This window comes from Megascapheus bottae, chromosome 16 (genome assembly GCF_031878675.1).
Source record: "Megascapheus bottae isolate mThoBot1 chromosome 16, mThoBot2.hap1, whole genome shotgun sequence".
Lineage (NCBI taxonomy): Eukaryota > Metazoa > Chordata > Mammalia > Rodentia > Geomyidae > Megascapheus > Megascapheus bottae.
In genome coordinates, this window is record NC_143524.1 from 14549485 (window position 1) to 14568215 (window position 18731).

Consider the following 18731-nt stretch of genomic DNA (forward strand, 5'->3'; position numbering starts at 1 on the left):
ATTTGTTTGAATGGTTAGTTGGTTGGTTGATTGATGATTAATTTTCTTTTTTTTTTTACACAGAGTCAATATGTAGTCTAGGCTGATCTTAAACTCATGATCATCCTGCTCCATCCTCCTAAATATTGGGGTGATAAGTGTGCTTCTCAATGCCCAGTTAGGAATTCTTTATATATTTTGGATAATAATCTCTTAGTGGATATTTGATTTGTATCCTATATCATAACTAAAATCATAAGCAAATACATATCATGTCAACTACCATGTGTTTTCTCATCCTGTGATCAGTATCCTTTAATAGACACACATTTTGAATGTTGATGAAGTTTAATTTCTCAGTTTTTCCTCTGCTGCTTTATTCTTGGCATAACAGCCAAGCAATCATTGGTAATGCCAATGTCATAAAGATCCCCTTGTTTTTCCCACCGCCGAGCCTCATCGTGTGGGCTCCTGGGTTTAAATCTTTGATCCATTTTGAGTTAATTTTCTGAGTATGACATAAGCTAAGGGTCTGGCTTCTTTCCTCTACACGTGGACCTGCAGTTACCACAGCACCATGTGTGAACAACATTGTCTTTTCCTCTGGGTGGTCTGGAGACCCTTGTTAAGAACAATGGACTGTGTTTGACAGGTTCCTTCTGGGACTTCTATTCTGTGGCATTGGCCCATCTGCCTCTCCCCAGCAAGCCTTCTCATGTGAAGTCTAGGAGCATAGAGCACAAGGGCCACTCGTGGGTCACCCTGTCCTTCTTCTTCCCTCTGGACCAGCCACAGAGATTGAGCTCAAGGACACGTTGATTTTCCAGGAACCAGAGCTGGTGACAAGGGATAGAAGGCTGAGCCATAGACTCTAGCTCCAAGACTATCACTTAGCCTCTCCAATAGGCCCCTTGTTATTCGGGGCGGGGGGGGTTGTCCCTCTGTCCCCTCGGCCCCTCTGTCCCATCATGTGCTCTTAGGGTCCACATATATCCAATGTCATAGCCATTCTCATCAGAACCACTAACTTCCTTAAGGGGATTCCCTTAGGGGAAGAATACAGAGTTGCAGTGCCTCTGTGCATCTGATCATATAAAATATTTATTGAAATGAACTCCAGGAAATGGAAACAAAAGGGTTTTTTTCTTTGTTGCTATTTTTGTTTTGTTTTGTTTTTGCTTTTTTTGGTTTTGTTTGTTTGTTTATCTGTCTCTGGGAGGGTAAGGGGAAACACAGAAATGGAACAAAGAGTAAACAGACGCAGCAGTGGTACCCGCTATGTTAAAAAGGAACTCTATAACTTGTGGGTGGGGATGGAAGGGAAAATTGTGAGAGATTGAAGAAGGGGGATGACACTGTCCAAAAGGAAATGTACTCTTTACCTGACTTATGTAACTGGAACCCCTCTGTACATCACTTTTACAATAACAGTAACAAATTAAGAAGAGAAAAAAAGAGAATTCCAGAACCTTCTCTTATTGGAGCTGTGGGGATCCCTAGGAGGGAAGCCCCCTGAGTTACTTTGCAGGTTCCATGCTCCAGACATTTCTGTGTGATAGCAGCTCCTATTCCCCTCCCCCTATTTCTCCCCCCCCCCTGCACCACTCAGTGTGCTCTACCACCAGGACCTGGGGGGGGGGGGGATTGAACAGGAATGCCACATGGAAGGGGGCCACAGGGAAGAAGCTGTTCTAATCCCTACCTCATCAGAATATGCTGGGTTTAACAAAAATAACAAGTTTAACTTAAGCACTGGGTTTAATCTTAGAACAGGTTCTAGGACAGAGTGAATGCTCAACCAGTCTGGCTGTTGTTACTGGTCAGGTTTGACTGGGAAAGTGAATGGGTCATGACTGAGTCTCCTCTGTGCTATCTTTTAGCAATGGATTGGGCTGTAAGAGAACCCACGGGGCTTGCTGTCTGTAAGCATGGAGACAGGAGAGATGGAGGAGTGAGAAGCTCTCCCACCCCACCTGTATAGCTCTCTGGGGCCCTGCACCCCCTGTCTCCATGTACCAGGAGAACTGGGTATCACTCTCTCCCTGCCCCTTCCAATTGTCTATTTTCTGAGTTGCTCAGAAAGGGCTGGAGTGTGGGAGAGAGGTGGGGTGGGGGTCACACTTGTCTGCATAGGCAGATGCAGGTCACCTAAAGCCAGACTCGGGGAGAGTGGGGAGGGTCTGTCCCTCTCTGAGCCTCAGCTTACCCTCTTGCACTTAAGGCAATGTTCCCTTATGAGTCAAATTTTTTGACTCCCACCTCTCGGGAGATGTTGATACCTGCATTGCAGACAGAGCAGATGAGGCGCAGAGGAGACAGGAACCTCCCCAAGTGTCCCAAAGTGACTCACCCACAGATCTGCTAGAGTCAAGGGTGATTTTCTTCTCCCCTCCACACCTGTGCCAGGGGGCTGCGGAGGACCTCAGGACCCTGTGGCCATTGTGACACAAACACCAGGGAGTGAGGTGGCCCCGGGAGGGTGGCTATGTGGACTACACCCCCTTCACCTTATGCCCTGGATCTGATCCTGATGCCCAGACTCTACTTCTCTCCCCACTCCTGAGCCATGTGTCGACATCTAGCCCCTTCCCAGTCTCAGCATTAGCCCCTGAGGCCCATGAAGAGGGGCTGCTTTGGAGCAAGCTTCATTTTCTGACCAGAGGCAGCTGGGAACACCCAGCCTAGTGAGCAGAAGTCCATGAAAGAATGATTTCCAACCAATGCATCCATCGTGAATCTTGACATAGGAAGTAGCTTTTATATTTACGTTGTGTATTAGTCAGCTTTCCATCATTGTAACAAAATACTTGAGGTAATGAGTTTATAGAGAGAAAGAGCTATTTGGACTCAGTTATGTATGTTTGCATGACTTTGGCCCGGGAGTGGGGCAGTGTGCCATGGTGGGAGCACATGGCAAAGCAAAGCCACTTACATCTTAAGCCCAGGAGCAAAGAGAAGAGGAGAAAGGGGCTGGAAATCTTACCTTCAGGAATGCACTCTGATGCCCCTCTGGCCGGGCCCAGTTCCTGCAGCGTCCACCACTTCCCAATAGCGCCACCTAGGGCACCAAGCCTTTAACACAGGGGCTTGGTAGGGGGTGAGTGGCATTTAACACCCAAGTTCTAGCATATAGATTTGCTGTTGGTGATGGGCAAAATGCTTGTATCCAGCAATTCCAAATCCCAGCCAGCCATCTATGAAAAATGACTAGCCAAAAGCTTAGATACAATTTTACGGCTATAAGCCTGGGATTTCTTTGAAGGCAAACATGGAGTGGTCTTCTCCATCCCAGCCAGCCTGAAGACATGAAGCAGCAGCTTTGCACTGATCCTGCCATTTCCTGTTCTTCCTGCCCAAAGTCCCAGTTTGTCACTAGTTCCCTGGCTTAGAGTGACCACATGTCAGCAAGAATGGGACCACTAGGACCCGGGGTTCCGGGTGAGGGGAAGAGCCTGGTGAGGCCTTGGGAGGAGCAGTGTCTGATGGTGGAGGTTATCAGGAATCCACTCTGTACAGATGGGTTTGCTGTTATTGTTTGTTTTGAAATAGGATCCTACTATGTAACCTAGGCCTGCCTTGCACTCGGGATCTGCCTACTCAGCCTCTTGAGTGCTGGGGGTTACAGGTCTGTGCTTGCTTGGTCCTCTAAAAAATAATATAAATATAGTATATATATATACACCTTATTTATATATTTAAGATTTATTTATAACAGAAGCCAGACACTGGTGATTCACACATATAGTCCTACCCTATCAGGAGACTGAGATCTGAAGATTATGGTTCAAAGCCAGCCTGGGCAGATAAATCTAAGAAACTCTTAACTAGAAAAAAAGCCAGAAGTGAAAAATGAAGCAGTGGCTCAAGTAATAAAGCAACAACCTTGAGCAAAAAGCTAAGGAATAGTGCTGAGGCCATGAGTTCAAGCCGTAAGACCAGCACACTCATGGGTATACGTCTGCACGTGTGCATGCATGTGCATGTGCATACACGGCAGAATGAGTGGACATTCAGCATCAAGCTCTTACGCCAGTACCCGGCATCCATCTCACAGTCTTTTTTATGCAGATGTGAAATTGGTTCTGGCTAGATGGGAATCCTGGACACCACTTTGCCATTTATGACCCATTTGTGGTTCATAAATGTCATGTGGGCAGCTGGATCTGGGTTAACTTGAACTGAAGAGGAGGCAGCTGGAAAGGATAGGGATGGAGTTGGAACCTGCACACTGAGGGATTCATGTCACCTCTGCTCCTCCTGCAGCCCTGTCTGGCCACCTGAGCAAGTGAACACATCCTGGTGACTGAATGACCAGGCGTAGGGAGCAGGAGCCATGAGTGTTTATCTTGCAACCCATCTGGGATGTGGAAATCCTCACCTTTGCTCTATAGAGAAAGAAACTGAGGCATATCAAAGGCTGTGTTTGCAAGAATGGCAGCAGAGCCACTGGCTAGCTCGGGGGTCTCTGGCATGTCTCCTCTAGTTATCCCCGCCATGCGTCTGCTAGTCGTCCCCATTTCTCTGAAGGGAAAAGCTGGCATTCCTAGGCTTCTAGCTGCCTAACCAGACACAGCAACTTCTGCACCCCCATGTGCACCAACCCTGTACCTGTCCATCCCCCCACAAGGTAAGGCTTGGGGGGCGGGCTTTTTGTTTCTGCCACCTGGTGCTGGTAGCTGGCACCCCAGAAACATTTAGTGATTGAATAGTCAGATGAATAAAGCAAATTAGTGTCAGAATCAGGGCCCGGGCTAGGCCCATCTTGCCCCCCAAACGCCTCCCATTCATTTCATTTACTTTGTGCACAATTTCATTTCTCCCTATCACCTGCCTGGGACCCCCCCAAGTGGCATTCTGGTGTCTCTGGGGTGGTGTTGGTGACACTTCTTCCTGTTACCGAGGAAACATAAGTACAGGGGGACCAAGTACAGACAACTGGGGTGATGCGGTTTAGGGGCGGTAGAAGGAACTGCAGGGCTGGAAGTGGGAAGACAATGGATTTGAGTCCAGTCCTTCCACTTTGTGTTTAGTCACACAAGGCAGTAGACAGTGCTGGGGTTTGGGGAACTGAATTAGGCTGTGGGTGTGTAGGGGTTAGGTGGGGGAGCTGAGAAAGCCACTAACAGAGGTAGACAGGAGCCCCCATGCAACAAGACCCCACCCACCTATCCACACCCAGAGGTCATCTCTCAGTGTTCCATTCCCAGCGGGGTCTCCTGGGCGACCCTGCAGGGCTGCCTCCAAGTCCTCTACAGTAGGCATTGCTCCTTTGACTCCACTGGGCAGGTGAAGCCTGCCTGAGCTTCTGCCCAAAGCATGTCTATATGTGATGTGTGTGTGGGGGGGGGTAGACACAGAATCACCCCAAGAGGTCATTGACTTGTGGCTGTGTTATCTTCCCAGCTGTGTGAACTTCAGGAATTAAGAAACCTGCCTGGGCGTCAGGGTTTTCATCTGTGTAACTGGGGTTCTGGGGAGGGTCAAGTAAGAGGTAATGGATGGGCACAACCTCACAAGTGCAGGGGACGACAGTGTTGTTCCTGTCACCCTGGTTAGAGGGACATGCCTTGCCCTCTACTCCCAGTCCCCAGATTCTCACTTGGACCCCCACGACCTGTGGCTTGGCTGGGCTGATGTGTTATTTTACCATAATATGCAGCCACATGCTAAGCCCTTGTTAGAATCAAGTCTTCCTTTCAAAAGACCCCAGACCGTCCGCAAAAGAAGCAGCTAGACTCCTTCCTGTAGGTCCTGCTGTGTCAACTATAATGGCCGTGTTGCTCCCCAGGGGTCTCAGATAAGGCTGTGATTCAACAAGCGGTTCTTTGCAACTTTTCTATTGTGAAAGAACTTCAGATCTAGCCCAGAGTTGGGAGTCAGGAGAAATTCCAGAGCCTGGGACATTGATCCACACCCTCTGTGGCTGAGTCTTTGTCCTCTGTCTCTCTAGATGTCTAGCCACACGGAGAACATGCATACGCTAAGAAGTGTGACCACACAGAGAGACATAATTGTTTCTGGAGAGCGAAAAGTTTGTAGTCTGGGAGTTACAGACAATGTAACAAGACATTGTCTGCCCTCCCATGCTTGATCTCCCAGTGGTCTTACGCAGCCTTACTGGGGCTGCCATGATGGTGGGATGCAATGAGGCCCATCCAGAGGGGAACAGCCACCCTCCTGTAGCTCTTGGCTGGCTTCCTTTCCTCCCCCCCCCCCGGCCCTGGCCCACTAGGGCACCCACCTCAGGAAAGCCCAGTGGAAGTTCCCCAGGCCAAGGTTCAAATCTTAGCAGTTGCCTTCTACTATCTATGTATTCTTAGATAAGTAAGTCTCTTTACCTCCTTGGATCTCAGTTTCTGAGGCTGTAAAACTAGGGTGTTTCACAGGGTGTCTGTGAAGGGATGATAACCATGATGATGGCATAGTAGGTGCTCAGAAAACTTGTGGAGAGCCAAGTACTGTTACTGGTTGTCTGGGAGGCTATTCCATTATCGGGACCAGGTAGAAATCTCTCTCTTTGTGGAAAGGACCCAGGGAGGTGATGTCTAAGGAGGGAAGGGGATGTTGCTGGAGGAGGGCGGCCTCTGGTAAAAGTCAGCCCCAGAAAGAACCCAGGCCAGTGGGGTAGATAAGACCAGCCAAGGGACTGCAAGTCACAGGGCAGTCATCAGTCAAGTGCTTCCTGAGCACCTACTGTGTGCCACTGTAGCTAGAGGCCTCAGGTCTCCAGGAAGGAAGGAAACTTCAGAGAGTGGTTAGTGACATTATATAGTCTCTTGTGGCGCCTGCTTTGTTCACCTGTGAATGAGGGTGCTGAGGGCTCTGTTGTGGGAATTTTGAGGTGTGGATTGAGCCTGGAGTGAGAACTTACTTGCGAGGAGGAGAGGCAGAGTCTTGCAAAGAAGGGCAGGGACCTCCTCACCCCTCCCTATGTTCCAGAATAACTATCTGAATGGTGAATCATTCCAAGTGGGGCCTCAGCTTCTAGAAAACTCCTCTGGAAATGGGGGCTCTGGGGTACTACCACCTCACTCCCCGAACCCTTTATTAGAGCTGCAGTGCCTCCTGGTGGCCAGTCTGTGCAACTGCAGCCTTGATCTTGGCCTATGGGAGTTGAGCCTAGCACCTGGAGGCATGATGGAGAACCAGCCCTCTGACAGAGCAGCCAGGCAGCTAGGTCCCCACTTTTTCACCCCCATTCCTATACTACCACTGCAGGGATTCATACAGAGAAGAATAAACCGCAATTAAGAGGTTTGTCCAAGGCCACCTGAACAGCCCCAGGGCCCCCTTGATCCTTCATGCCCTGCCCTGCCCTGTGGCCCCTCGTAACAAATTTTCTTCCACCTCCAAGGAGCCACTGCCGCCACTGCCCCATACAGATGGTGTGCAGTGAAGAACAGGCTCAGCCTGGGTCAGAGCAGCGGTTCAGAGCCTGGATCCTCTCCTGTCCTGGGCCTTGCCATCTCTAGCAGGCACACACAGCTCTAACAGTGCTTCCAAAGGCAGAAGGAGCCCAGAGACATGTCCTGCCCGAGGGTCACATGCTGATGTGGGCTAACCTCCGGAGAGCACCCCAGGTCCAAGGCCCAGCTCTGGGACCCTACTGTGCCTGGAGGAGGCTCAACTGCTCAGGTTGGAGTGAGGGGCAGGGCCAGTATAATGACCAGAATTGGCTGTGAGGTGAGAGGCCCCAGGGCTGAGGTGACAGAGTTGTTTTGGAAAAGTAGTCTGGCTGGGTTTGTCAGAAGCCTGAAGATGTGTACAGGCTCCGAAGTCGCACGTCTAGTTCCCGTCTCTTCTAAGGTGATCGCTAGGTGTGACCAGAGATCAAGCATAGGATGTTAATCAGAGCAGTTAGGATTTAGACGACAAGCCTGGCAGAAGAGGAGTAGATTCAAGAATAATGGACTCTGTCATGTGCTGGGATGTCCTGCAGTGAGAAAAGATGTATAGAATATAACACTTGGTTAAAAATGTATAAAAGTGAGCTCATGCAAGTAATCCTAGCTACTTAGAAGGCTGAGATCTGAGGATCAAGATTCAAAGCCAGCTTGAGCAGGACAAGTCCATAAGACTCTTATCTCCAATTAACCAGTAAAAAAGCCCAAGTAGAGCTGTGGCTCAAGTGGTAGCGCATTAGCCCTCAGTGGAAAAAGCCAGGGTGTGTGACACTAGAACCAATACCAAGAACCACATTTACAAAAAGAATGTTCCATGTGTGTGCATGACTGTGTGTTTATATATTCCTTCTCTTGTCGTGAGTCTTTAAAAATGTTCCATAGAGAACACAGATAATTGCTGTAATGAGAGAGAGAGGGAGATGCAGAAGTGATAGAGAGACAGGGGGAGAGAGACAGACAGCAGAGAGTACTCGTTAGCCATGTGGATGAGGGACAGATATACCAGGTAGGGGAAAGTGGCTGTCCCTTGCACAGGGCATTGTGGGAGGAAGGCCATGGTGGGGTCATGGGCAGGTTCAGGTCTGTGGGACAGAAGAGGCTTATCTGGCCTACAAGCCACTGAATCCACATTAAACCTGATTTGTAGGGTTAGCAGATTTAGCAAAAAGCAAGCAAATCACAAGACGAGGATGTCATTTTTTTTGGATGATAAATACATACATGTTTTTATATAAGTATTTAAATATTTTTTAATGTAAGTATTTGGGATGTTCTTAGATTGGGGGCCATGGCTCATGCTTATTTATAGTCCTAGCTATTCAGGAGGTTGAGATTCAAGGATTGTGGTTCAAAGCCAAGCCCAGGCAGGAAAGTCCATGAGACTCTTTATCTCCAGTCAACCACCAGAAAACTGGAAGTGGCATTGTGGCTCCAAGTGGTAGGATGCTAGCTCTGAGCAAAAAGAACTCAGGGACAAAGTCTAAGCCCTGAGTTCAAGCCCCGTGACCAACTAAACAAAAAAAGGGGGGGTTCCTTTGACCATCCTATTGAGGACTGGCGGAGCAGTGGGAGTCTTTACAGAAGGTTCTGACTTGTGCAGACTACCGTGTCTTTAAAAATACCCTTGGGCCAGGAGTGTGGCCTAGCAGTAGAGTGCTCACCTAGAATGCACGAAGCCCTGGGTTCCATTCCTCAGTATCATATACACAGAAAAAGCCGGAAGTAGTGCCAGCCTTGAGCAAAAGAAACTCAGGGACAATGCCCAGGCCCTGAGTTCAAAACCCCAGGACTGGATAATCAATAAATAAGGGATAAAGTTAACCTGTACGCCCCTGTTCCTACTTCTGGATTTTCTTCACAAATGATGAGAGTCTTTTCATGCATTAAAACGCTGTTCTGTACTCTGAGTTGTGTTCACTCATTCGTTATATGCTTGTTGAGGATGTGCCAATGAGATTACTGGGCATCAGACAGAAGCAAAAATACCCAGACATCATTTCCTATGTTATGTAAGAGGGAGGAAGAGATGATAAGTAAACAAGTATACAAAGAGAACCTGAGAAATATGTAATAAACCCTTCACATCGAGTGCCAACGTGAGCAGTGTATGGACTAAAGAACCCCAGGAGGGTCTTCCATCTACAAAGATGGCATCCTTTATTTAACCAGCCCTTTGTTTTTGTATATTTTCCTCAATTTAAGACTGAATGCCATAGTAAATTTTCTTAATTCTTTAGGTTCATCATTATTTCTTGCAGATAAAATCCCTAGAAGTAGGGTTTCCAGGTAAAGGCATATATTTGAGTAGTGTGTGTGTGTGTGTGTGTGTGTGTGTGTGTGTGTGTGTGTGTGTGCGTGTTCTACAGCTCAAAGTGGGGGCCTTGCGCTCGTACTTGTTTTTTTTTTTCATTCAAGACTAGTGTTCCACCACTTAAGTCACTCTTCCATGCCTGGCTTCTTGCTGATTAATGGGAATTAAAGAGTCTCACAGATGTTTCTGTCAGGACTAATTTCCAACCACAATCTTCAGATCTCTGCCTCCTGAGTAGCTGGGGTTGTAGGTGTGGCTACCAGCACATGGATCTATATGAAAAAACTTTGTATCTTCTCCTCAGTTACACTTTTCACATTGTAAAATAATATGCTGTAACAGTCCATTCTATTGTCACCACCACAATCAACTTGGGAGACAGAGGTAGAAGGCTGGTGCTCTGATGCCAGCCCAGACATAATAATAAGGTCTAATCTAAAAGCAAATGGAAGCAAAAAGTCCTAGGACGTGGCTCAATTCAAGTGGTAGAACACCTGCCTAGCAAGAATAAGGTGCTGAGTTCAGTCCCCAGCACTGCCTAGCAAGAAGAACATTGTCATTTTGGAAGAGTTTCACCAGTGTGACTCTTCTGTAGACAAATCTCGCTCTCCTAACCCCTTCCACCCCCAGCCTCCACCAGCCAGCTGTTCTGAGCCTGTAGTTCTGTAGTTCCAGAATGTCATATGGCAGCAAAGTAGAACTACACTGCCTATACATTCTGAGCCCAGTTCCCTCACCAACCACAGGGCCGCCTCTGCAATTCCTCCACGTTCTCGTAGTATTGTACGATGTAGATGCCTCACTGCTTGCTTATCCACTCAGCTGCTAATACATACTTGCGGTGTTAGCTTTCTGTTACTGTAAGAAAATGCCCGAGGCCACTAACTTAAAAGAGAAGAAGGTTTACTCTGGCTTACCTTTTGGGAGGTTTCAGTCCATGGTCACTGGATGTGTTGCTTCAGGTCTGTAGTGAATTAACACAGCACAGTGGGTGTGTGAAACAGGGGAGACGCTCACCTCAGAGGGAAAGAGAAAAAAAGTCTATCATACCCTCATATTCAGAACCAGTGACCTATGACCTCCCCCCAAACCCTAACTTGCTTGCTTGCTTGCTTGATTTTTGGTATGTTGTGGGATTTAAACTCAGGGGCTAGACACTGTCTCTGAGCTCTTTTTTGCCCGAGGCTAACATGGTACCACTTTGAGCCACAGCTCCACTTCTGGTTTTCTGGTGTTTTATGGGAGACAAGAGTCTCACAGACTTTCCTGCTGGGGCTGGCTTTGAACTGTGATCCTCAGATCTTAGCCTCCTGAATCGCTCGGAGTACAGGCATAAGCTTTTTGTGTCCGGCTGACTCCAGCTTTTAAAGATTCTACCACATTCCACAAGTGTCAAGCTAAGGAGGGAATGAGTGAGGGCCGAGGCCAGGGGAGTGAGGGTAATACTGGGGCTGTAGGCAAGTTGAGGTACTTTTACCGGTTCTAAGAGTGTTCTAGCTAGTCCCGCCCTGGCTGTCAGCAGCATCTAGTCCTCTTGTTTTTCCAGCCATGACCAGTGAGTAGAAATCCCGCTGTGCATTCAATTTGCGCTTCCATGGTGGAATGGCCTGTTTACATGCTTATTTGGTGAAGTGTCTGGCTTGTTAGCCTACCCATCTTTCTCTTTCCTTTTCTTTTTTTTACATTACTATTAACTAAACTTTACGCAGATTTCACAATTTTCCTCCCGGGGTCCTTGTGCTGTCCTCGCCTCCTCTGCTTTGAGATGTTCCCTGTTTGGCTGGTGGCTGTTAGAAGTGGGTGCCTCTGCCATCTTTCAAGCAGCTGGCCAGAGCATTGTACCCTTGCCCCTGGCTGCCCTCTGCAGACTGGCAGCCTGAGGGATGGGGCCACAGATGTGCTCCCCATGACTCTACCGAAATCTCACCCAAGTCCAGCTTCCCCCTAACATTTATTTACTGAGCCTGGAGCTAAAACACAGATGTCCAAATCTGAGGTTTGCACGGAGCCCCGGGGTGCAAGGGGGTCCTGATCAATCGCTGACCTTTAGCCACCACTCCCCTCTCCCCACCCCACGACTGTTTGGACAGCGGTAGATTTAACCAGTGCCCTTTAAATAGCATGAAAGGGCCTGGTGCAGGCCTGTTTTGTTTAAGGAGATTACATCTACATCAGTGTGCTGAGCACCCCTGCCACAGGGTGTGGGGTGGGGGGGGGGGGCTGGAGCAAGTGGCAGAGCCCTGGCAAAGCAGATGTTTTCAGGGAAAATAGATATAATCAAAACCATGAAGGAGAAAATTACTCAGACCCTCATACCAAACTGTCCATCCAAACTACCTGTGTGCATGCATGTGCATGCGTGTGCGCATGCACACACACACACACACACACACACACACACATCTATATCCACCCATGTGTGGGCTGGGTCACATTGACTCATATTCACAGCCACACACAAGTGTACCTGTGTCCGTGGGCATGCACAAGTCCCTCACCTGCCAGTGTGTGTGCTCACAAAGCTTTCTGAAAGCCATGGAGTCTCTGTGTGTCTCTCCCCACAAGCATATACATATACACAGGACCTCATCCAAGAGGACTCCCCAGCGTCTGCCTCACAGGACTCTACTATATCCCAGCCAAAAGAAAGAAGTCACAATCACCTTTTGGAAATCTTTCAAGAGCTTTGAGATTAAAAAACCAACAACAACAAAAGTTACTTCAGAGTAGAGTGATGTCATTAGGTTGACCAAGGACAAGAAGCCGGAGGCAAAAGGGAGTGAGGCCAGGTTTCCCATTTCTTGAATTTCCTGAGCTCAGGCTAAAGCCCCAAGCCCAGGGCGGTGGGCATGGGCACAGGAGGTTCCTGGAAGTGTGCCGTGGGGGTGCCAGGCCCTGCTTCTGCCTGCTGCTGAACCTGGTAACCTTGGACCCCACACTTTCTACTTGCTTCAGTACCGGCCTTGGATCTTGGGAAGACCCTTCAGGATTGCAGGGCCATCCCTGTGGGGGGCCTGCGCAGTGGGGCCCATTCCTAACGCTCTCCTGTGTACATGGCTACATGACTTGCCTTCTCTGGTTAGTCACAGAGCAGGGGTGCATCCAGATACATTGTTCTGGTCCCCAGTGTCTTGGCCCTGGGACAAAACTTCTCAGGCTCCCCCTCACTCTATGGAGCCTTGAGCCAGTCTGCAGTCCTCCAGGCACCAGGCAGAGGGGCATGCTCATGGGGGAAGGCCTGACCCCCTCTGGGCTGTGTTGCTGCTCAGTGTGGGGAGCCCTGGCTCTGAAGTAGGGTCCCCAACATCCCAGCAAGCTGGGGTTCTCCATGGCCTCTCCTCTCCTGTAGTATGGGGGCTGGTGTGTGTGTGTGTGTGTGTGTGTGTGTGTGTGTGTGTGTAGCCAGTGCCTGGATTATTCACGTTGGTTCCCCCACCTTGGTACCACACACAGGGTACCAAGTCTCCTCCCCTTCCCTCCTCCCTCATATTCCCTTCCTCATTTTCTCCCCAGTCACTGCAATGAAACACCTGCCCCTCAGTCACCTGCCACATCAGCCAGTCATCTATGAGTCTCAAATGGTGGCTTGTTTGGTTGCCAGTTGTAGGACTGGCAATTCAGGGACTTATGCTCTTCCTTAGTATTCTCTCTTCCAGCTTTTGGGTGGATTACTGAAAGACTTTACTGCTGAGGCTGGCTTCAAACTCAGAGCTTCAGATCTCTGCCTCCTGAGTAGGCCTGAGTCTCTGGCACCCAGTTTGCATTTGCTTTTGCATGTCTCATTTTTAATATGTTCTGTCCACTTTCTTATCACTGGTTCTTGCATTTGCTCAACAATCAATTTCTGCATGCACCCCACAGGGTCCTTGCACATAGTAGATGCATAGAGAGTCTGGGCAGAGTAGATGTGCAACGTGATTTATCTATTCTTCTGCCACTTCTCACAGCAGCCCTGTGGCCTGGCCTGCCCTGTGCTGAGAAGGGACAATCCTTGAGGAAGTGACACCAGAAGAAGCTGGACACTGGGAGCTTGATTTGATACTGGTCAGCAAACACAGGCCATCAGTGAGGAGATGAGTCAAGGGTAGGGGGCTCTTGCAGCCTAGAAGGCTTCCTGGCTGGGGCAGCTAATACTTGCTTTAACCTAGAAGTCAGCTGGAAATGAGGGCCAGTCAAGGCAGAAAGCCAGAGATAGGGGCTGTGTGTTCAGTGGCCATTTGTTTGAGGTGGCATCACCAGGTGAATTGGATTCTGATCAACACCCAATCTTCACTCAGGCTGATTTTCTGGCCCACCGTTCTGGACCATCTAAGAATAATGGGCTGGCTTTGCACGGCCAGTCTGCCACCATCCCTCTACCTGATTCCAACAGACCCTATGTGTTTGGGGCCACCTGTAGAACAACAGTGGGAATTGTGACCTTTGAATCAAGCAGATGGCAAGAGGCAAGAAGGGGCAACTGTCTTCCAGTATCCCTAGCCCTGTACTAGGGAGAGGGAGGTCTGGAGTTCTAGACCAGGGGCTAAGGCCCAGACACATGGGAGGCAGACATGGGATGGGGCTGAGGGCCAAATGGCCCAACTCCTGGGGACAGGAACTCCTGGCCCCCTCCCCAAGGCTGGAGGAGAACACTCTCCTGAGATGCTGCTGGTGGACAGAGCAGACAACGGCGACCAGGTTAGGATCCAGGACTGAGCACCTGGCAGGCCCATCACTCTTCATTCTGATAGCAAAGGAAAGGGGGCCACAGAACTCAGAGGAATGTTCCTTTGTTGTCTAAATGAGGGACCCAGCGTCAGAAGTTAGAACAAGACAGCCAATAATCAAGAATGGCATTAGAAGTGGCATTCTTATGTCTTCCTCTGGGAGTCAAAAGTAGGAGTTGCCTCCAAATTCCTGCCACCCACAGAGGCAACATAGCTGCCTTGCTTCTAGCCCTCTTCCCATTCCAGATCTGCTGGGACACCGCACTCTTGGCCAAGGCGGGGTGCCCCCACAGGCTCAGGCAATGTCAGCCAGCCTTGCTTGCTCTGCAGATGGGAACCGTTTATCCCCCTCCCCCAGATGAGACTCTCAGAGGGGACATGTGTCATCTGAAGTCTGGGACCAGAGACCAGGAGGAGCTCCCCACCTCTCAGGCTGTGTACACATCCTGCGGCCTCCTTGCTGCCCCCACTTGGACTCCGTGGGTGATGGGAAGTGGGCAGCAGTAGCCCTCCCCGCTCTCCATGGAAGCCTGGACTTGCTGCCAGCTTCATGTGAGGCTTCTTGGGGCTGTGACCTACCACGTGTACCCCGGGGATGTCTTCCCTCCCCCACACCACCCCTGGATTCCTTGGATTGTGTGAGGTCCCTGAATTCTTTTGTTTCCCTCCTAGCACTCACTCAAGTTTGAACTCGGGGCCTCATTGGGTTGGCACTCCACCATTTGAGTCATTGCTCCAGCTTTGCTTTTTGCTGGTTAAGTGGAGATAGCATCTTGAAGCCTTTTCTGCCACAGTTGGCTTCAAACTGTGATCCTAGTAGCTAGGATTATAGGCCTGGGCCACTGATATTTGGCTCCTATACATTTTTTTCTTGCGAGCCTCAGTTTCTCTCCACACTACCTACCCCCTACCCCCTCCTCAGTTAAAACTGGGCATTTGGGCAGCTCCCTATCATCCCTTCGACTTTATAACCTGGAACTGCTCTTAGCCCCGTGGCCTCTGTCCCCTGTTGCTATGGGGTGGTCCCAATCCCAGACTGCATTCAGAGGCCTGTGCTGGGCTCCATGGGGTATAAAACGGGTTTGGGGGGAGCTGCGCTATATCAGGCAGGCCAGGGGGGGGGACATACTTCTTCTTGGCCTGGCTGCCAGGAAGTTGCTCAATAGAGATGTTTATTTTTGATGTGCTGGGTGGGATTTCTTTCCCAAGGGAAAAAAAAATCCCCAAGCATTAAACTTATTTGTCTGCCAGAAAGATAAATATCTTTGCTGAAAGCTCTGGGTCCAGCTGGCAGCTACAGTGTGCATAATGCTGTCACCACAGCCATGGATGGCCCTCTGTGTGCCTGGGCTCAAATGGGTGTCATTTGTGATGTCTTTGGATTCATCCACCAGTCTTCCATACCGGTCAAGGCCTTCTTCACAGGCTCTCAGATCTCCTTTGAAGCCAACTCCAGATACCCACCTCACTTCCTTTCTTCAGTGCCTTGGAGAAGGAGGGGAAATGATAGCTTCCCCAGGACACACAGCCAGGAGGAGCGTGATCCTGAGCCTCGGCCCCTGGGATCTAGACAGAGTTAAAGACCGAGGCAGAAGCATCATCGTGACTATATTTTGGTGTTGCTACTGGAGCTTGAACTCAGGGCCTAGGCACTGTCCTTGGGATTTCCTCAAGGCTAGCCCTCTACCACAGGAGCCACAACACCCCTTCCGGCTTTTCTATGTATGTGGTACCAAGGACTCAAACCTGGGTCTTCGTGCATGCTAGGCAAGTACTCTACCACTAGGCTAAACTCCCTGCCCCCATTTTCAGCTTTCAATTGGAGACAAGAGCCTTAAAGACTTTCCCACTGGGAGCTGGCTTTCAACCCTGATCCTCAGATTATGGCCTCCCAAGTAGCTAGGATTACAGGTATGGACAAAAGCTTATGGTGGTTCTTAACACCTTTTACTTGGATGGTTTTTAGAAGAGACTGAGGCTCAGAGTGGTCAACACTGGTACCTCAACACAGACTTGGGACAGGAAGCTTATGAGTGTGAAAGGTTTTGTGGACTGTTCCGAAGCACCTCCTTAACTGCATTCTCCTGCTCTGTCAAGCCTCGACAACGACAGAATGTGGCTAGAGAGGAGCTCACACCCCATCTGCAGACATCCAGTTGGGCCCTGTCCTGAAGGCCCATGCACATCCTTCCACACTTCTCATTCTTGGGGGTCTTGTCCTATGTTGGGGGTACTGCAGGCTGACAGGGCCTGTGAGCTTCCAAGGCCACGTCAGAAATGAAAGCCAAGCTATACTGTTGATAGGAGCCACCGCTCATTCAACCACTATGGAAAGCAGTAGGGTGGTTCCTCAAAAGACTAAACATACAGCTCCCCTATGACCCAGCATTTACCCAACAGTCCAGAAACAAGGACATACTAAAGCCACTAGCACAACAATGTTCATTGCAGCACTATTTACTGTAGCAAAGATATGGAACCAACCCAGATGCCCCTCAGTAGATGAGTGGATCAACAAGATGTGGTATTTATACACAATGGACTTCTGTGCTGCAGTCAGAAAGAGCGACATTGCCCCATTTGTAAGGAAATGGAAAGACTTAGAAAAAATCATATTAACTGAAGTAAGCCAGACCCAAAGGAACATAGGCTCAATGGTTTCCCTCATTTGTAATAATTAGTACAAACCTAGGACTCTCCTAGCAGAGGATGACAATAGCTCAAAACCTAGATACATAAGGCCATATAGGATGAGACTAAATGAAAGGATCTCTAGGATATGGAAATAAGAGTGAGTGATTGTTGTTCTTAATGTACTATGTTATTTCTCTTCTCTTTTGTTGCCCTTTGGTTAATCTCATATTGTTACAATATCTGACTTTGTTACCTGGTATACTGTATATATGTTTATTTGTTTATTTGAAATAGGATTGGGAAAGGGGGAAACAAGATGATTGGGAGGGGTGGGGGGAGGGAAATGGGGACAAACACATGAGAAGGGGTATCAGTGTGTGAGAAGCAATGCACCTTCTATCTGGTGAAAATAACTGTAACCTCTTTATACATTACAATAAAAAAAAAAAGAGAAATGAATGCCAAGAACCATTGAAGCCCACATAGCTAGTTCCACCGTGCCAGCCTCTTCATTCTCACAACTCCCTGTGAGCAAATCTTGCAGGGGTCTACAGCCCCTGTGTGTGTGTGTGTGTGTGTGTGTGTGTGTGTGTGTGTGTGTGTATGTTACTCAGGTTTGAACTTGGTGTTTGTGTGTGCTTGGCCGACATTCTATTGCTTGAGCCACAGCTCCAGTTCTGCCTTTTGCTTGCTTCCTTCTTTTCATCATCATCAGCAGCAGCAACAGCATCCTCCCCTCCCTCCCTCTCCCCCTGCCACCCTGTCTCTCTGCCTCATGCTGGTACTGGGCCTTGAACTCTGAGCCCCATAGTCTCATTCAGCGTATTCACTCAAGGTTGGCCTTCTATCACTTAAGCCGTACATTCACTTGCAGCTTTTTGCTGGTTAATTAGTGATAAGAGTCCTTTAGATTTGTCTTCCTAGGCTGACTTTGAACCAAAATTCTAAGGTCTTTGCCTCTTGCCTCTTGAATATCTAGTATTAAATACATGGGCTATCAGTGCCCAGTTTAGTTTTGTCCTTTAATGTGCTTCATTTGTTTTGTTTGAGATAAGGTCTCATGAACTTTTATTCCTGGGCTGGCCTCAAACCATTATCCTCCTACTTTCTGCCTCCCAAGTAATTAGGACTGCAGGCGCCAGATACCAACACATGGCTCATGGGGAAAACAGAAGTTCTCAGGGGTTAGGTAACCTGTCTGAAGTGTAGAGCCGGTAAGAGGCCTGGGGTAAGCACCCTGCCAAGAATCACCTGGGAAACCTGGACTGGGCCTGGTCTCTACCTCATCACCCTTGACAACTGTGCTCTGAGCCACTAGGCCTGTGCAGCATTCTGCCAGCCGTGGGCCCCAGGAGTGAGCTGTGCTTGTGTTGAGCCCCCTCTGTGGATGAGACCTGGATGTGGACACCAGGGAAATAAGAGCCTGGCATCCCCAGTAGATGGCAGGCAAAGAGACACAGCTGGTGAGGGGAAACATGGTGCATGCCCAGTCATTCCAACACCCAAGGAGAAAGGACCTCATTTGGGCAGTGGGAGGGACAGTGTGTGTGGGGGGGAACAGTGTGGAGGGTGGGGCCCAGGCAAAGGGGTGTGGTCCTCAGCACTGGAATCTTAGACCAGACTCTGCCTCATGTTGGCCTCTTTGAGTCCCCAGAGCCCTGGGATCCAGGGTAGGAGGTCATTGGGTGGCTTCTCAAC

General features: G+C 49.1%; 1 protein-coding gene across 1 annotated transcript in view; it reads left to right on the forward strand.

Annotated features, from left to right (window-relative positions):
* The window catches only part of Alx4 (ALX homeobox 4), a 36815-nt gene that overhangs the window by 11332 nt on the left and 6752 nt on the right, over nucleotides 1-18731 (forward strand). The gene's annotated exons all lie outside the window — the stretch shown is intronic.